Source organism: Anas acuta, chromosome 2 (assembly GCF_963932015.1).
Source record: "Anas acuta chromosome 2, bAnaAcu1.1, whole genome shotgun sequence".
NCBI lineage: Eukaryota > Metazoa > Chordata > Aves > Anseriformes > Anatidae > Anas > Anas acuta.
This window is the reverse complement of record NC_088980.1, coordinates 52,852,659-52,869,102: the sequence shown is the minus strand read 5'-3', so window position 1 is coordinate 52,869,102 and position 16,444 is coordinate 52,852,659. Positions and strand designations below refer to the sequence as shown.

The 16,444-nt window shown below is 47.6% G+C and overlaps 1 protein-coding gene and 1 long non-coding RNA gene across 15 annotated transcripts in view; one reads left to right on the top strand and one right to left on the bottom strand.

The window, feature by feature from the left end:
* ATXN1 (ataxin 1) overlaps positions 1 to 16,444 on the top strand; it is a 196,213-nt gene that overhangs the window by 27,243 nt on the left and 152,526 nt on the right. For 4 of the 14 annotated variants that reach the window (XM_068674777.1, XM_068674788.1, XM_068674789.1 and 1 more), the window contains exon 3: positions 4,957 to 5,056. The exons of the other annotated variants lie outside the window; for them this stretch is intronic. The gene's annotated coding sequence lies outside the window, so the exon portion shown is untranslated. The remainder of the gene's footprint in view (positions 1 to 4,956; positions 5,057 to 16,444) is intronic. 14 annotated transcript variants of the gene reach the window in all.
* On the bottom strand, positions 9,263 to 15,512 carry LOC137852744 (uncharacterized). Its single transcript, XR_011094016.1, has 2 exons — positions 11,965 to 15,512; positions 9,263 to 11,229 (listed from the first exon to the last, which is right to left on the bottom strand). It is a non-coding gene; the product is annotated as an uncharacterized lncRNA (long non-coding RNA).

The following is a 16,444-nucleotide window of genomic DNA, read 5'->3' as shown; positions in this document are numbered from 1 at the left end:
TCAGGGCTGTAACCCAGAAAGTTTTCTTCTGTCTTTGCTGTCTTGTTCGTCAATACGGGTGAAGCACTGAAGCCGGCTAGCCGAATGCCCTGCCTCCGGGGGTGCAGCTCATTGCCCTGCCTTTCAGGAAATGTGCTGGACAGCTGGTGCTGCATCAGAGCCTGATTTCATTGAATCTGGAGAAGTTACGTGTATTGCATCTCTTAACCTTCAGGAGCAGGGGTTCAAATGGAGGGAACTGTGGACCGACAGCCATCTGTCCTTCCTGGAGTGGCATTTTGGAGACTGGGGAGTAGTTTTCTGCAGCGTTAGGAGTCTTTTGCCTGAAACCACGAAAGCTGAGGCCTTGTCTACATGCGTGCTGTTGAGGAAGTGGGAACTGCCCGGAGGTGGGCCACCAGGTTCTCGTTTTTCTTGCCTGCCTCTGCCCGCCCTTTTCTGTTGCACTTCAGTGGGGCAGGTTTATTTTGTGTGCAGCACCAGGACTTCTGTGGGATTTTTGTGTGATAAAGGGCCTTAAATAAACAAATGCATTGTTACACTTGTATCTTGCAGGTATCCCACTCTTGGCAGTGATAAGTCTATCTTTCACCTCAGGTGAGCCCATGACACTTCAGGTGTGGAGGCAAGCTGCGCCCTGTTCGCAGCCAGGGCCTGCTAGCCCTCACACAGTACTAATTGCGAACTCCCCCTTGTGCAGGAGGGGGACAGCTCAGTGGCAGGACCATGTGAGGTTTTCCTGAAGCCTCAGGGGCCGGAGAGGCCCCATGCTTGCTCCTGGCCACGGAGCTTGTGGCTGGGCTGTCCTTCCTTAATGGCGCTCCTCTGGGGACGCGACGGTGCTGCACCGTGCAGGCCTTTGGGAGAGCCTGCGTCATTGCAGTCTTGGCTGGAGGTTGCGGGCTGTAAAGCATCACTGGTTACGTTGGTTAATGGGTTTGTAATGCAGCGGTGGCTTCTAGTTTGTGCTCTGTGGTGGTGGCAGTGACCAGCGCCTGTGGTCTGTGGACCTGCTGACTGAGAGCTGCTTCTCCAGGGGAGTGACTTGGCAAGCTGACAAAGATCGGACAAAGCCTGCTCAGTCTGCCCATAGGCCAAACGAGATTGTAAAGTTATCTTTTCGATGTCCTGATTATGTTGTAGATTATTAATTATATTTCTTTCATTTTCACGTCATTTCTGCTTCTTTCATGTAGGTTTGCAATAGATTGACACCTCTGTCTTTCTCTGTGCATATATGTGCATTTTTTTTGACATCCAGAGTTCTCTACTGTTCAAATAAAGTAATTAATCTCGGTAACTTTAAAAACATGGTATGATAGCCCAGTGAATATATTTGAAAATTAATCTTTAAAATATGATATCTTCTGTGAAGTTACCAAACATTCTGCTAGTGGCAGTGTAGTAGTTGTGGCTGTTTTCAGAGACCTCAAGAGTTTGCTGGAAACTCATCCTTCAGAGTGAAATATTTTCTGCTTGTTTTCATTATGAAAGGCAATAAACTGTTGCTGTCAGTGTATGGGAATTCATTCCTTCATCTGACCTTGTAGTACATGATCATATTCCACTGGCCATTTTTTAGATACCGAAGCGTGGAAGTGAAAATGCCTGCATTGCATTATTTAGATATTATGCAAATAATCATTTTTCCCTTTTTTTTTTTCAGTGTAAGCTGTGTGAAAAGCTTTTTAAAAAATTCCACTGCACCCCTTGTAGATGGGCCCACAACAGAAGAACTAGTCTTGAAAGTTCAGCGTAGTTCATATCTGAATGTGCATCCTCTGTTGCTTCATCATGAATTCACAGCAACCCACTGGCACGATAACATGAAACGAGCTGTGGAATCATCCACAATTTTGCTTAATCTTGAGCAGTCAGAGTGGCAAGTCAGTGGAAAATGCCCATCAGTAAGAGGCTCAATGTCTAGAAAAGCCTGACGTGAAGAACAGTGTTGTGCAACTTAGGGGAGTAAGGTCTTGCTCTGATGGGGACGGAGAATTTGCGGGTGGGACTTTTGGCCTTTGCAGGGTTCACGTTAGACCTAAAAATGCCTGCAGGAGTGTTGCTGGTATACATGGCTATGCAGTCTGGAGCTCCTGATGCCCTGGAAAAAAAAAAAAAAACAAAAACCAACAAGGTGTGGCCTTGCTCCTGTCCTTCACCCCTTGGTGCAGTGATGCAGGGCAATGGAGGAGGAGCAGCAGGCAGAAAAGCTGTGGTTCCCAGCTGCGTTCCCCTAATGCTTTCGTGGGACTCGCCCACGCGTGGTGGCAGGGAGGCACCCACCAGGGGCTTTGCCCAAGCAATATTCTTCGTTCTGGGACACCTAGGATTTGTGGAGCCTTGCTGGAGTTCACGGTGAACTATATAATTAGTATGATTTTAGCTTCCAGTCAGCTGTAATAGTAGTACCAGGAGGCTGTTTCTGCTTTGCATAGCTTACTAGAAAAGATATTTTTAATTTTCTACACGTACACCTTATAAAGAAGAACATGTGCTGTGGCTTTTTGTCAGGAGACAGCATGAACTGTGTTTTCCAGTGTCACGACCAGCAAGTGTGCATCAAAATGCTTTTCCCAAGCATCCATTAGGCCTGCTGGGGAGGAGTACTGCTGGATGCACAGCGTGCTCATACCTGAGCACAAGGCAAAGGGCCAATCTAATTCCCAGTGGGGCCCAGAAGTTTTTCCATTGAGTTTATTTGTAGTTAAACCGGGGAAGTGATCTGAGAAATCTTCCAGCCTGAAGAATGTGAAGTAAGAATGGATGGGAGGAACCTTAAGTGGTAAGAGGGAAGCAGTAGGCTAGGAGAAAGACGGGGTCCAATAAAATCAAATAATGAAACACAATACAAATAATACAAATAATGAAATACAAAATACAAAAGTGTAGGATTTCGTTTGAAAGAGCAGCTCCATGCTTACAAGCTTGGCACAGCTGTCATTTTGATTCATCTCCTCACCTCAAGCCTGCTCCTCCTCGAGAGGTGGGCTGTGCTCATACCCTCTGCAGTGGCAGAGTCCCTGCTCTGGTCAGAGCAGTGGTTGCAGAGCCAGGGGAGATAACCAGGTCTTTGTGCACATTCCCTGTAGTGGTCACTGCCCCTGGGTGCCTGTGCCTGGCCTGTCTTCCAGATCTTAGACTTCAGGCAGCAGGGCGTTAGAAGCATTACAGGCTATTAAATATATTGTTGGAGTGTTTGGCTGGACTAACTGTTGCTTTTAATAGAGTTCAGATGTGAGATTTGGGGGTCTGAGAGGGTTTGGATGTAAACTTTGGTCATTTGGTTTGGAAAAAGGAAGTACTTTCATGCTTTGAAGGGAAAAAAAATACGAAGACAGTACTGCAAGTCTCTTCCTTAAATCAAAGTTTTCTGTTTGAAATGGGAACAACTCAGCAGAACAGTTTAAGTAAACATTGCCATAACTGCTTATCTGAGACGCTGGCATCCTCTCTTTTTACTGCGCTACTTTTTTTGTGGTATCCTGGAGTCTCACAGTCACTGATGTGTTTGTTCTCACAGCACTGCTTTCACAGGCATATGCTTTTATGTCCATTTGCTAGTTGCCACCAAGTTTTGAGACTTCATCTGAGGAGCCCAGTCTTGCAGGGTTGGTTTTGTGCATTCCCTCCGTAGCTGAGATTTTTGAATCGCTGGCTGAAAGGTCCTTCTCCCTCTGCCCACAGTTTTCTTTCAACCTCTGTCGTGGCTTCTTCGTTATGGGGAAAAACCAGAGGAAACTATTCCTGAGTCATTTCAAGTCAGTGTTTAGCGCAGAAGAGGATAAAATCTGGGCCAGAAACAGCAAGTGACTGATGCTGTCCGGTTGCAGCCTAAGCGGGGGTCAGTGAGTGCAGTATAAACTCCAGGAGAACTGCTGAAAATCACATGTGCACGTGAGAGGGCAAGGACTTAGGTACTGTCCTCTAAAGCCAGCGCCAGAGCACGTGGTCATATTTCTTTACTAGGTAGAAAAAATGCTCCATATTGGGCAAATGGCTTGTTTAAAGCTTGCTTGGTTTTGCCTGTGTGTTAAAGTCCTGTAGGCTCACACTGGGTCTCTTATCTAGAGAGCACTGATACATACAAGGAACTTCTGTGCTCTTAAGTGGGTAAGAGGAATAAAATCAATTAGGAAAGGATAAAGAGAAAACTGTGCCTCTCTAACTACCAGTTCTGTCGTGCTTCAGACAATCCTGCAGCAGGACATGGGAAGTGATCTCAGGCGCATTTTTAGTCATACTTTAAAAACAGTATTTCTTGGTGAAATAGTCTCCCAAATTAACCAGTTAGCACACATGCAAATGCAAGTATGTTAGCCTGCCTGTGTCAGTCTAGCACGTATAAAGAGCTTCACAACTGTTCGGATCCGCTCTTCTTTCATAATGGGTTGCAACTTGTTTACTAATGCTTGAAAGCATGTACACATCAAATAAATCTCTGGTATTTGGGCCATAGTGTACCAGCATTATGCAAAGGGAAGATTAACCACACTCTATATTGAGCTATGATCCACTTTACTCTTGATTCCTAGCTGCACTAAAGCAGCCAAACCATCAAAGAACAAAATTAGTGGAAGGACTCCTCAGACAATAGATACATTTCCATATTTATTTACATTATTGTTAAGGAAAGGGCAATCAGAAGAGCAAATCTCCTTGGGACTCAGGGTATTATACATTAATCATAATACCTGAAGTAAGTTTTTGGGTACAGAAAACCAGGAACAGAGGCAAATGCTGTAGAGCTGCCTGGTATATTGCGTGCTACGTTGAGAGACCATGCACTCACTTTGACTGCTGGTGCTGTTAATAGATAGTCTTTAGCAAGCATTATATTGGCAAATCTGACACAGACTGAATTTGCAGCCGTGACTCAAATGACTTTCCTAACATGAAGCATCTTTATTGCATATCATTTTAGCTCTTTCCTGTTTTTACTCTGCTCTCTTTCAGCGAAAAGGTCAAGAAAAGCAGTAGCTCAGTGGCTGAATTTTTCAGAAGTGCTTTACAGCAGGGAAAGTGGGGAAACCTCTTAAAGTGGTGTCTTAATTCAGTAAGTTAAGCCTTTTTGTTCTTTTTTCCCTATCTTTTTGTTGTTGAATTTTATCTACCAGATTAATTAAAGTGACTTTTAAGGTAGCTCCAGGCCGGTGCAGAGCTCCTCACCCCCCCGCATCTTTCCCCACCCCCAGAGGTAGCCTTTGCCTTGTGAAACCTGCCAGCCCATCTTGCTAGACATGGTGGTGTTGAATCAACTCTGTATTTTCACAACATGACCGTCCATCTGCACTGTCTGTGGTTGGCTTGCCATATACAGAAAATTATCATACCGTGTGCGCGCCTCCTCCTTCACTTTCCCTGCACGCGTGTGTGCACGCACCCACATACTTGAATGATGCTCTCCCTTCGCTGCACTGTAGCTCACTGTGCTGTGAAAGCAGTCTGCTGCACCAGTGAGGGATTTTCAAAGCCCAAGAGAGGATTTTTTGGGCCCTCCCTAAAGCAGTAAGGTGCGTATGTTTGGCATCACTGTTAGCATCAATGTAAGGGATTAAAAAAAACCAGACAATATCCTTTACTTTACAGTAGTAGATGAAATTGAGGTTTTAGCCAGCTTTAAGGGTGCTAAGTATTGCCAGCTGAGGCCAAAAGGGCTTTCAGCTGGCCAGCAACTCTTGTGAATTCTTGTGGGCCTGTTACTACTTACTCTAGTTTTATTGCACACCTGATGTTGCTGCATTTTTCGCAGGTATGAGTTTCTTTGCGCCTATCTTTTCATGCCGTATTTGCTAACTCTTCCTTTCTGCAAAACTGGCAGGATGACAGCAGGCAACTCCCTCATCCTTTTGTGTTGGGACTAATCCTTGGGGTTCTTTCTAATGTGTCTCCAGAAATACGTATTCAACTTCGGCTAAATGCTGACTTGATTTGTAATACTGAAATGTGGACAGTGCAGATAACTGAGTATTTTCTCTCTCTTAGAAAGAAATCATTGTAGAGGAGTAGTGAATACTTCCAGAGTTTTAAGCTCTCTGTCACATTAAAAACATTCTTAAAATACAGATGTACTGTGTTTTAGATGACCGTTCAGTTAACAGGTTCTGGTATTTTAGTGCTCTGAATTGTGCTTTTTCTGCTTTGGCATGAGTGACAGATTTTTATTTTGATTTCGGTTTATGTGGATTGGTTTTACTTCGGTGGTTTTTTACTTAACATATGATTTAATTAAAACTTTGTTACAGTGATTGATAGTTGCTTTATTTGATACCTGTTTATAGGCATTTATTCATTACTTTTTCTGTGTAGTGATATTTGTCAGAAGAGAACGATATTATTTCTTTTGTCAATGAAATGAGGTTATAAATGACTGTAATTTTGGGATACATCGCTGGTGTGAGCAAACACTATTCCCGTGGCGAGTTTTCCGCCATGGAAAACTGGGTTATGCATAATACATTTCAGAAGGGACCTGTATTCTGCTGAAGAATTGCATTGTGCAACTCCTGGAAACTATAGGAAAAACACAGCGCCAAAGTATTCCTCAGCATCTTGCAGTCTTGTTCCTTCTGGTTCGAGCAGGTGACTGGAAATGGCTGGCTGTGGGGTTTCTCTCTGATTTTCGCCCTGGTATTGCAGGATGTGAGGTGAGTGATCCAGCCCCGTGTACCTCGGTGGTACCCACGGGTGCCAGAGACGGAGAGGAAAGCAGCACCGACGTGTTGCTCCGCATTTTCCTGACAACGACAGCAGAGTTCGGAAAAATTACGCCTGGGAGTACGCGGTGGGAGGAGAAGATGTTCCTCCCCGCTAAAATCACAGCGTTCACATTCTTGGCAGCGTCACTGAGCCGGGCTGTAACTTCTGGTTTACATTTTAGAGCTACACCAAATAGTGTCTAACGCTTAATGCCGGGCGGCGTTACGCAACGGCAGGCGCTTGGCTCGGCGGAGCACATCCGCGTTGCGAGAGGGAGCTCTCCTGGGAAACCGGCGCATCTTCCGCAGCGAGGCGTGGGCCGGGCACTGCTGGTTTGGCAAGCAGAGGGAGCCAGCTTTGGAAAGCTGCCTCACCTTTCACTTGCCATGGAACTTAGCCTTTCTCCTCGTTACAGGCACCAGCCGCTGCCGCTTGCTTCTGGGTCTGGTGGGGCGCTGGGGATGCTTTTAGTGGGTGATGAAACCTGTTTTTTGGTTCTGGGAGTCGTGATCTTTGGCGTCTAGCATGTGTATGGTCTGTGCGCGGGGTAGGCTGCTAGGGGTGCTATCAGGAGAACATCTGGAAGAGCTAAGAAAGTGGTTTGTTTGTTTTTGTGGGTTTTGTGTGTGCTCTTTTTTTTCAAGCTACCTCTGTGATTGCATCTTCTTTTACTGATAAGGCAGCAGCAGCTGATGGCAGGTACGAAATTCCTGTCATTTTTATACCAGGTTTCAGTTTGCTTCTTCCAAGCCTCTCTCTTTGCTGGAAGCCAAGTCAGGCTCCTGCTGTCGCAGCTGAGCTGAAGTTCTTCCTGCCATACTAAAGCTTGGTTGTCATCACTCCCATTCCTCTTATTACCAGTGTGCTACGTATTTTTATGGCAGTGCTTAACACAGACTTTCCAGCGGTGCTTGTGACAGTGTAGCTGAACTTCTGTGTCTGATGGAAATGAAATGGTTTTACCTTCAATGTGCTTTCTTAAGCAGCTTTTGGAGCTAGCCGGTCAGTCTGTAATGTGGGTGCAGAGAATTTCACCAGGCACTATTCAGAGTAGTTATTCATGGTTTGCTGTTAAACTGCAAGACTGGAGTGAGTGAGATTCCCTGGGGATCTGTCCTGGCTTTGGTAATACTCATTGTTTTCATTATTGAAATGATTGATGGAGCAGTGAGAGCAGTTATTAAATTTACATAGGATAAGAAGCGTGGAGAGGGGCTGCAGGCTCCTCAGAGGGCAAGGCTGAAGTTCAGAGTGGCCCTGACTAACTGGAGGAACGGTTTGGGGAAAAAAAATAAATAATAACAACAAGAGGCAAACATATAAGCACTGTGCAGGGGTAGAAATACCCAGCTGCACGGCACGGGATGGGGAATGGCTGACTCAACAGTGGGCCTGCAGCAGAAGGTCTGCGAGTTGGAGCCGGGCCGTGCTGCAGGCAGTTTGGCCTGGTTTAGTTGAATAGGGTGTTAAAAATCACAGCTGGCTCCCAGGCCACCAGAGGAAACCAGCCTGTGGCGTGTCCTGCTCTCCTGTCCCCTGGGAGATGTGCTGCCAGTGCTCTGCTGAGCAGGCAGCTTTCCCCTTCCCTTCCCTTCCCTTCCCTTCCCTTCCCTTCCCTTCCCTTCCCTTCCCTTCCCTTCCCTTCCCTTCCCTTCCCTTCCCTTCCCTTCCCTTCCCTTCCCTTCCCTTCCCTTCCCTTCCCTTCCCTTCCCTTCCCTTCCCTTCCCTTCCCTTCCCTTCCCTTCCCTTCCCTTCCCTTCCCTTCCCTTCCCTTCCCTTCCCTTCCCTTCCCTTCCCTTCCCTTCCCTTCCCTTCCCTTCCCTTCCCTTCCCTTCCCTTCCCTTCCCTTCCCTTCCCTTCCCTTCCCTCCCACAAAAGACCCCATCCGCTCGGTGCTGGAAGTGGCTCAACACCCGGTTCGGGGTACAGCCTAGTAGAGAGCCACTTGGACGATGTCCAGAGAAAATGATCAAAGGCTTGGAAAACACCACCTGGGAAAGAAGATGAAAGAATGGGGATTGTTTAGTCTACACGGGAGAAGGCCAGTGAGAGCCGCGATAGCAGCGTGCAAGTATGTGGAAGGCTGCTGTGGGGAGGGAGGGAGGGAACAGGCTGAACTGCAGGGCTGATAGGGTCAGGATGGGAAGAAACGGGCTTAATTGGGAGGTGGCAAGGCGGAGGGAAGCTCTCAAGTGATAAGGGTATTTTGGTGCTGCAGTTGCTTGCCTTTGAGAGCGCTGTGGAAGCATCGTTGCTGGAGGTTTTTATAAAACAGACAAACCTCCTCCAGGAGTATTTTGGGCATTGCCTTGGGGAAGGAGGTGGAATACATGCCTCTGAAGGTCGTTTCCCAGGAAATAGCGAGGAATGTTTTGTGTGCACGGATGTGTGATCCCGTGAACTTAGGTAAACTGCAATAACAACAAGGAACTCAAAAGATAGTGGCGATTCATCACTGCGGCACGTCAGCGGTAAATAGCCGCCTGATTTATGCACAAAACCCGATGATGATATTATCCTTCTGCTCTCTGTTCTAGTTTAAAAAAAAAAAATTAAAAAAATCTGTGAGTAAGCTAATTTTACTGGAACGTTTCAAAAGGCTGTTCCTGTAAATACATTACTCGTCTACAGAAATAGAGGAAGTGATGTTGGTTGGCTCTGCTTGTTGAGATATTGTGCAAACACAATCAGTACCCGCTAAGGCGTAGCGTGGCCGTAGTAAAGCCAGCAGGGCTCGGGGAGGCACGGCGGCTTGACGCTGGAGCGGGGTGCTGTGTCTGCACACCACCACGAGCCAAGAGGAGGTCTGTGCTGCCAGAGCAAGAGGGAGCAGTCAGGGTGGCAGAGGTGCTGCAGGACACCGTGGGGAAGCATTTCTTTGCTGCGTGGTGGCAGAGCACTGGCACACGTTGCCCAGACAGGCTCCCTTCTTGGAGGTCCCTTCCCACCTCAACCATCCTGCGGTCTCCTGAGAAGGTAGGGCCGTGCCGTTTGGGTCTGCTGAGAGCAGCCAGGCTCCTTTGCTCCTGCTCAGCGTGGCTCCCAGCCTGACAGCCCCGAGGGCTGTTTTGTCACTGTCATCCTGGGACGAGGAGCACTGGCGGAGGACAGCGTGGAGTCACCGTGTGCCCAGCACGGATTTAGCAAGGCTTATCATAATCCTGGCAGGATCCACGCTAACCCAGAGCGGTCAGACATCACCACGTGTTCATGGCCCCAGCCGTGCAGCTCTGGCCACGCAGTGCTGTGCTTACTCAGAGAAACTCGCTGCTGTGCCAGCCCTCGCTTTTTTGCATCTGGGAGAAGTGCCCTGAATGCTCGAGAGCTGCTGGCCCTTACCTCTGGGCAAAAGCTTCCTTCTTCTAGTCTGCTGCTATTCAGCTCTGTGATCTAGCGTGATAAGAAAACGAGGGCGTGCATTCACACGTGCACATATGTGCATATATTTTAGCCTCCTGCCTTTTTAAAATTTAAAATACTAGGGTGCATTTGTCTCTGTCCCACTGCATCTGCCACGCATCAGCAAACTAACAATCTTCTTCATGATCTTCAGTGTCCCATCTCATGAGAAATGAATCAGCACTGCTTCTGCTGTGGAGGGCTATTCGGTGGGATTTAAACGCTGATTTCAGTCGTGACTAAAATCTGCAAGCAGGAACCCTTTGTTAAAATAATCAGCTTCTAAATCTTGATTTGCATTTACTCTTTTTAGGTAATGTCCTTAAAGAAGGGGATGCTTTCAGTACTTCAAATAATTTCATATGTCTTTTCCAACTCAGACAATGTTATATTTCTACAGATGTTCCATCAGTGAGATAGTCCAACGCATATTTCTGGGAGCCTCAGGAGTTTTCTACTTCTTATTACAATCAGTGGTGTGTTATCTGTTCCCTGTTTATAAGATTATATTTTTGCATGTGACTTGTATCAAGCTACATTCAAGTGAAAATAAACATTCAGCAAAAGCTCACAAAAAGGAGATTATGAAACATTTCTGTCACATAACCAAAATGCTTACTTAAAATAGGAGCTGGGAAATAGAGGGGGAAAAAGAAGAAAAAAATAAAAGAAAAAAGCTTGTTCTGCATTAAAATTAAGCCACTGCAATTAATTACAGTCATTAAACCAAACTATTTTTTTTTTGTGTGTGTGTGTGATCACAGTATTTTAGAGAGCTTTGTGAATTGTAGATCCTGAACTCTTGCACATCACTTCTATTAAGAAAGTATTTGAACTTCTATTTTCTTTTACAACTTCCAGTTCCTTTCTCTTCTTTGAGGTCAGTGTTTAGCTCAGGCTGTTGAATGCACTGAAATAAAGAAGATGCTCTCTGGCCTTGCAGAAGAAACACCACAGCTACTGGAAGCTGATGTAGGATTCAGTCAGGCCTGGTTTCAAGAAGTGTAGTCAATAACTTCTGTCAGTTCCAAGGTTTGTTTTTCTTCAAGACTTAGCAGTGAGGCCATAATTCCCTGAATTCAGATGGTGTCGATTGATACAGTATTTGAATGTAATGTGGATCACCACAACCTGATTTTAAAATGCATGTGTTAATTTACATATATAAAAACATTTTTTAAAAAACAAACCCTACCACGTGTTTGTGCATCTGTATAGGAATGAGTTTAGCATGTTTTAGCCGTCAGGCCCACCCATCCCTCCCTGTAGGGCATGAGGCTCCCCCTGCTCAGCCCCTGGCCCTGCTCCTCCACACTGTGGATGCACCATGGAGCATGAGCCTGCTGAAATGCAGGTCTTTGGGGGGTACCCTTTCGGCCTCTTTTTCTTAATTTAAGAAAGTTATGCAGTAGCCAAGAGAAATATTTAGAATTTTAGGCTTTTTTTTCTGCTTATTTGTCTTTTCCCAGGGCCAGTCAATCACAACGCAGATTTTGCATACCTGAAATGAACCTCTGATGTTTAAAAAGTTTGTGGGTGTGTACACAGGAGTGAGCAAGAGAGAAATTATTTATTATTCAGCATGTAGAGAGCAGTAATCTAGGTCCACGTTGGTTAGTGTGAGAGAATAACACTGCACAGCAGATAGAGGAGAGGGGCAGGATTTGGGGCTTTTCCATTGTGTTCCCAGCCATGTTCTTGGATCTCATGAAAGTGACTCTGTGTTTGAAATTCATCCAGCTGTAAACCAGCAAGTGAGACTGAGCACTGCTTAGAGATTTTAGGAATCAAGTTTGCAATTTTGTCTTCCGACACACTACAGCTACATAATCTCTCCCAGAAAAAGGCAGGCAAAATGCTACTTACTGGTTTACGCCACTGTCCCTTCAGGCTGTTGGTCCCATGGAGGGCAGCAGGCTCCCAGGCACATGTGGATCAAGTGTGATAACACAGATCGCTTCTGGAGTCTGGTGCTTTTCTTCTCGGAGAGCTTTGCAAACATCAGCTGAATGCAAAGATACAAGGCAGGCTCATTTTCGTCCTTTACTGTGCCGCATGAACTGCCAGTTCTGGGAAACTGGTAAAGGAATTAAGGATGTGGTGCTGAGATAAATCTTCAGAGAGGGGCTCTGGCTGAGGATCAGGTGGTTTCCCCTATTCCATCTCCTTTAGCCAGGACTTCCTCTGCTGCGCACGCTCTGGCATTGCTCCCAGTTCACCCAGGATGGAAGTTACTGCTCCTGGCACGTAGTGTGCTGGTTAACTCTCAGCAGCGTGAACCCTGTGCTCTGTCACTTGCTCCTTTGCCTTCTGCTGGCCTATCTCAGCGCCTGTCCGTCCTCTGCCACCTTTGATGCAGGGTGTCACCCTTGCCTGGCTGTGTCTTGCTTCTTGGGTTGGTTGGCTGAGTGCAGCCGATGGCTCTTTTTGAAAGGGGTTGTGCAGAAGCGTGCATATTACCAGGGGGCTGTGGCCGGGAGATGTATGAACCTTTTTTTTGCAGAGCTATCAGTACGGGTTTGTCATCGATTTGTCACTGCTTAGCAGCCTCCGTGCTAAAGAGTGCTGTCGGTGCGGCACTTTCTGCAGGCTGAGGACACGGGAGTCCTCTCTGAGCTTGTGCCTGAGCTGCGATCGTAATTTGTCACTAATTGTCATCGGGTTAGCAGGCGCTGTTATGTCCATGTGCAAATTATGCAGTGCCTTCCTGGAATCGCCTGCAGAATGCACAGAAGCACTCGCATCAGGAGTTCAAAGGATATCAGAGAGCCCACGGGGTGAGAAAACCAGCAGTAAAAGGAGCGTAATGGGGTTTCTGGATGGCTAGACCCTTCGAGGGGTAAGGGAAAGATGTGAGACTGTAGAAAAAAAAGTCGTGCATCAGCTTCCATGAATCCCGTGCATTTTAACCGGTGTGCCAGTGGAGGCTCCCATCAGACTCGTGCTTGTTTGCACAGCTCCGAGGGGCAGACTGGCACGGGGATTTGTGGTCGCAGGCTGATTCACTGCCCCTGCAGCCAGCGAAGGGTGGGCAGGGTGCGGTGGATCTCAGGAGCACCCGAAAGGGCAATGAGCGGGGACCGGCGAGCGCGTGGAGTGGCTCCTCCGCAGGCAGGCCGTGAAATGGAAGCAGCAGCGAGCGAAGCCTCCAGACGAGATGAAAACCCGACAGGAAATGAAAACTGACTTCGCCTGTTTCTCTTGCGCGCTGACCGCCCTCCTCCCCCCTCACCCGTGGTTGCGGTGCCCGTAGGGGAGCGGTTCCCCTACCTACTGCCGCCAGGAGCGGGAGCGGTGTGAGGCCAGGCCGCAGAGCCGGGCGCCGCCATCTCGGGGCTGCCCTGGTCCAGCTCCCTCGGATGGGCCACTGCTGAGAGCAAGGACATGATGTGTAGAGGAGGAAAGCGCCTCTCTTTCCTGTCTCTCTCTCTCTCTCTCTCTCTGCCTGTTAATCTGTTACAACAGCTCTGTTGCTCTGCAGCCCGTGTGAGGCTCAGCAACTGCTCTTCCTTGGCAAGCCCGCCAGCTTTGGGGAGCTATAAATAAAGGATGTTGCGGGGTGGGAGAGGCACACCTTCTAGCTCCATCGAAACACTTGGACACAACGGGCTTATGTTGGCAGGACGGGGCAGGAAAAATGAGAAATGAAATAACGTGTGTGCATGGATGTGTATAATCGTCTGTATTCCTAGATTATCGGGACTCTTTCCCAAATAGAAACAGCTGGCACGTATATGTGGCTAAAGCAGAGCTGCTTAGATTTATGCTAGTCATGCTACGAGCTGCACTAAAAGAAAATGAAACGAGTCATCTTTCATCCCCCTCAAATGCAGACCTTTTGCCAAGGCTTGTTTCTTAGAAATTAGATGAACCTGAAGAAGCAGGAGCTTGTGGCTAAAAATAGAGCATTTTACTTTCCGTCTTACCCCCTCGCAGGCAGGGTATAGATTTACCTCAGCCAAGAAGCAAGATGAAAGGCGATTTGAGCTTCACCTCCTGTCTCTGCCCTCCCCTGAGCTGTGACAGGGGGCCCTGGGCTTTTCTGGCCGGGTTCAAAGCGCCGGCCTCCTCCCCGCGCAGAACCGCCATTGCGAGCTGTTTCTGCGGTCAGGGTGGCAAGTTGCATTTTTGCAGCTAACGTGGGCTTGGGTACGATCGTATGGCTTTTCTACCCCAGAAAACAATGTTTGGGTTCTCGGGGTTAAAAGCTCTGCTCTCACAGCAAGGCAGGCTGTGCAGGCCTGTGCAGAAAGAGCTTTCAAAGCTGGGAGTGTGCAGGCAAAGCACAGCTCGGCGAGCAGCCCCAGCTGCCCTTTTCGGCTGCTGGAGACGCAGATGAGCCCTGCTGCTGCGGCTGCCTCCCGGCTGAGGAGATAGAAAGTGGCCGGGGAGAGCAGCCACTGGCCGGGGAGGCAGCGTGAGCAGCAGGAGCAGCAAAGCTGGCCGGCAGCCAGCTCGAATGCCATGAGCCCGGTGACAGCTTCCTTCCCCCGTCCCTTCCTCCCCACCCCGCTGGCTGAGCAGGGTTGAGGGGTGTGTGTGTGTGTGTGTGTGTGTGTGTTGGGGGGGGCTGTTCGCTTTGCTTTCCTGTGCCTTTTTGTGTGTGGATCTGCCTGCACCTGTTTGCCTGCTGCTTTCCTGAGCTGCTTTGATTCACGGGATTGCGAGCGGCCGCGCCAGCGCGCGGCAGCTTGGCACGGACGCGGCGTTCGAGCAGAGGAGGCCTGTGTCCTGCAGGGCTGTTTTAGTAAAGACACGTCCCATCTGCTGCTTCTTATCACCCTTTTTATCTGCGCTGCTGACTCATGCAGTGTGGTCTGCTCAGTTCTCCATTGCAGTCACATCACACTTCGAGTTACCTTTACTATGACTCACGCTTGTTTTTTTCTCTCGGTGAGTGTCAAGCCAAAAACAACCCCGTCTCGTCCCTCTCCGCTGTCCTGTCCTACCCTTTACCCCCAAAGCCTTACCCCTCTGCCATAATCTCATCCTCCCCAACAAGTAAACTACATGTACCTGAGTTTTAACCTGTGTAATTTTCTCTTGGGGAGCATCTCTGAACTGTGTATCTGAAGCTAGTGAGCTATCATCCTAAAATACCTTACTCCCTCTTAGTTGCCTTCACAAGTGTGTTTGATGGAGAATAACTTTTTTTTTATTTAAGTTATTTAAAGTAAAAGCGTGTTTATTAATATTTTGGTGTGAAATGTTGTGTTATTTCATTATCTTGCTATCTAGTATACGCATGCAGAACCAAAACCTCTTGACTTCAGCTTTGCCTGTGTGTAGGGCTAATGAGACCATAGTTTCAGACGACTCATGCTGAGGTTTCCCTTGCTTGCTCTTGGCCTGCATGTCTAGAATCGGTCCTAGCCCACGACAAGCATCCGTGTGGGCAGTCACTTGTTGCTGTCCTGGGATTGAACCCCCTAGGTGAAGTGCTGCTTTACAGCTTTCAGGTTATAGAGGATGAGTTGTGAAGTTAGGGCGTTTCTCTCCTTCGGATGAGGGGCTTCGGACTTCTGTGTGGATGGATTATGCCCCTTTGGCCCCTTCCAGTGCTCAGATCCCTAAATTCTTTTCAAAGGAGAGCTTGGTGTGTGCTTCACCGAGGACAGATGATTGGGGAGGGTTCCTCTGTGGTTAACTTGGCTGCTGAGTTCTGCTTCTTACTGTCCTGAGCCCGTGTGTTAAAACTGGTGATCTGATTAAAGTTCCTTTGCCTTGAATAAATCTTGTAGAATCGGGCTTGTATGTTGCTGTTGTGATAACTACCTTGATGTCATTGAAAGTGGCCTAGAAGTGAAGGTCAGAAAATGCAGGAAGAAGTTTTAGAACAAGCGGGACAGAAGTTTTTACTCATGCTCTTCTAGCAAAAGACCAGACAGATTTACATTGCTGTGTCAATTCTCTTTTCCTAGGAGCAAAATCAAACTCTTTTTTATCAGGCCCAAACAAATGATGAGAATGCTGCCTCTCACAGACTTGTGTAGAAACCCCTTCCTAATGTTAAACATGTAACATTTTTGTAGACCAAGCTGCTCAAAACTTTTCCAAAGGATAGGTGCATTATTGATCTATCTGTGTGCTCCGACACAGCCTTTAAACAGCACTACCTGATCTACCAGGCTCTCCAGGCCTGTCTCAGCTTTCTGGGATGGAGAAAAACGCCTTTCTGTACCCCTCTGCAGCAGGTCACGTTGGTCAGAGGTTTGGTAGCTTCCTCTGGAAGGCACCGGACTGCGTTTCAGCATTTCCCTGAGGGTGTATGTGCTGAACAAGGAACTGGTTTGGATGGACTGGGCCTTTTGCTGCTCACAGTTTGGCCTGAAGATGTTGGGGGGTT